This window comes from Jaculus jaculus, chromosome 2 (assembly GCF_020740685.1).
Source record: "Jaculus jaculus isolate mJacJac1 chromosome 2, mJacJac1.mat.Y.cur, whole genome shotgun sequence".
Lineage (NCBI taxonomy): Eukaryota > Metazoa > Chordata > Mammalia > Rodentia > Dipodidae > Jaculus > Jaculus jaculus.
Window position 1 is genome coordinate 81,165,561 of NC_059103.1, and position 3,279 is coordinate 81,168,839.

The following is a 3,279-nucleotide window of genomic DNA, read 5'->3' on the forward strand; positions in this document are numbered from 1 at the left end:
CACTGAGCTACAACCTCAACCTCATTATAATTATAAAATCACACCACAATGCAACACAAAGTAAATTGAATATATCATACCAATTTTTAAGTAATGAAATAATTAAGCTAAAATCTTATATTAATACCCTATTCCAGAATCATTGTAAGAAATTCAAGATTGATTGAGAAATTGATTTGAAAATCCAAAAAAAGAAAATGAACTTTCTCTGTAAAATTTACGTGGAAAATACTTACATTGGTAAAATTTATCTTACTGTAATATCAATTTAAATGTGAAGTGCATGGTACAATGTACTATGCTCCAGAATTATTGAACTTAATTTGGCTTAATTGTTTGTTTCAAAAAAATGCATACATTACAGATCTGGAGAAATGGATCAGTGGTCAAAGGCACTTTCTTCTAAAAGCCGATGGTCCTGATTCTCCCATACCCATCTAAAGCCAGACGCACAAAGTGGTGCATGTGTCTGGCGTTCATTTACACCGGCAGAGAAGGCCTTAGCCCACTCATATGATCTCTGTCACTGTCTCTCTCTCTCTCTCTATCTATCTCTGTCTCTCTCAGCTTAAATAAATAAATATTTATTGATTTTTTAAATGCATGCATTTCAAATTTATTCACATCCTGACTTTTGATTAACTACAAGGTCAATCTTTTTTTTCCCCATGCTTGTGTTCAAGTAAAGTGTCACTTGCATAGTAGAAAAGGCTTCTGTGACTGTATTGTAGCCCCAGCCCAAAGTCACACATTTTTAAGGTCAAAATAATATGTGAAAAATGAATTAAATGGTCCAAATATACTTTTCTGCTAACACAAGGACTAGAAAAGACCTCACCTGCTTTTGCTCTTAAATGATTTCTCTTTACCAATATATTTTTAAATACAGTAAAACTTGTCCTTAAAGTTCAAACATGTTGTTTTATGTTCATACTCACTCGGAAAGGACTGCTTTTAGGGGCAAAATCAAATTTAGTTGTACTTGGATTGGAGATAATGGGGAGTAAATGTTGCTTTCTTTTTCCAACAACTCCTCCTTAAACCTACATCTTCACCATCACTACTCCAAAGAATTACAAAAAACAAAAAATAATTCATCACGGGCTGGAGAGATGGCTTAGTGGTTAAGTGCTTGCCTGTGAAGCCTAAGGACCCCGGTTTGAGCGAGGCTCGTTTCCCCAGGACCCTGTTAGCCAGATGCACAAGGGGGTGCATGCGTCTAGAGTTCATTTGCGGCGTCTGGAGGCCCTGGCACGCCCCTTCTCTCTCTCTCTATCTGCCTCTCTCTCTCTCTTTCTCTGTCACTCTCAAATAAATAAACAAAAATGAAAAAAAAGTAAAAAAAAATAATAATTCATCAAAGTAAGTGTAAGGGAGAAGTCTCTGTTCATTCAAAAGGAAATAAGCTCTCTAACATATCCTACTGTGGTGGTTTGAATGAAATATCCCCATAGGTTCCTGCGTTGTGAATATTTGGTCAACAGCTGATGGCAATTTGGATAGGCTGTAAGGCCTTTGGGAGATGGAGACTTGCTAGAGGAGGTTTGTCACTGGGATGAGCTTTGAGGCAATAGTAAAAATCCAAGTCCAATATATAGACTTCTTTCTGCTGCTGTAAAAATGTGATGCCTGGGTTCTCCTGCTACCCCACAGGGATGGACTGAGGCTTCCATGACCCCACAGTGAACATCACAACCCCACTGAGGAGGGCCACCAGGTAATGACGGCAAGGGCAAGGGGATAAAAGAGCATAACCTGTTTTAACATATATAAAATAAATAAATATAAACATTTTTAAAAGCAAAAGTGTGATTACTATCTGGCTGTTTGCTCATGCCATGTTTTGCCAGCATGATAAATCTGTCCCATGAAACTGTAAGCTAAAATAAATCCTTTCTTTCTATAAACTGTTTCTGGTCAGGTGCATTGTCCAAGTAATGGGAAAATAACTACCACACACACATACAAAAAAGAAAGAAAGAAAAGAAAGAAAGAAAGAAAAGAAAGAAAGAAAGAAAGAAAGAAAGAAAGAAAGAGAGAGAGAGAGAGAGAGAGAGAGAGAAAGAAAGAAAGAAAGAAAGAAAGAAAGAAAGAAAGAAAGAAAGAAAGAAAGAAAGAAAGAAAGAAAGAAATGGTACTGAGAAAGGTCATTGTTATCACAAGCTTGACCATGTCATTTTTAGTCTATTGGAAGGGTTTCTCAGGAAGAATATTGTAGTAGACTTCTGAGTAAGATGGCAGCATAGTAGCCATGTCAAAGCAGCATAGGGAGGAAAGCAGAAAGCCAGGAAAATACACTCTTCTACTGAAAAGTAAAGGTTTATAAGCAATTAACAACTTGAGCAAAGAAGCAGCAGAATCCCACAGCTTCTAACGATCACAGAAGCAGGCAACACCAGATCCCACAGCAGCACCAGTTTCCAGGCTCTGCCTGAGCCACAGGGAAACCCCGGTGAAAGGATGTTCCACTCACAACCCCCTACTCCAAACTCAAGAATCCTTAAGGAGAAGACAGCAGGGACCAACTGAGTGGCTCATGAGGAAGAGAATATGGGGGACAGCCATGCAGCTCTGATACAACTTCAGGCACTTTCCACAGCCTCTCCACCAATCACCAGCACCTGCAGTTACTGGAGACCTAGAAAAGAGAGATCAGCCATACAGCAGCCAGCACAGGTGATCAGAGCAGCAGACCCACTGACCCAGCTAGCCTAGCAGAGCCCACAGTGCAGTAAACAGGGAGCTAAGCAGTCACACAGCATAGCTGACACCAAAGCCATCCCAAAAGGTAACAGGACCTTCTTACACTGGGTCATTGCCTGCCATAAAGCCTGGTACATAAGCCTGCACTGGAAGTGCTAATCACACCTTCCATATCAGGGCAGGTTATGTGTTCGATTTGATTGATGGTCAGCTTCGCTATTCTTAAATAACCTGTATTTTGGAGTTGTCCTTTGTTCCTTCCTGATTTATAGTGTCTTTGTCTTCTTCTTCTTCTGTCATTAGTGGGGGCAGGGTCTCACTTGGCCCCAGGCTGACCTGAAAGTCTTTACAAATCAGAAACCTCAGCCTCCCTGTCCAGTTGACAGGATTAAGGATGTGGGGCAACATACACTCTTAGCACAGCCTGAAGGACTTTGACTTTGTTAGATTGTCTGTTGGTTTTAATACAATGCTTACATAAGTCCTCCCTGCCAGTTTTGATAGAATGTGTATACTGTTCAGTTGAATTTTAGAATTTGCCTGTATTTTACTTGGCCCAGCCTACTAGAATACTTG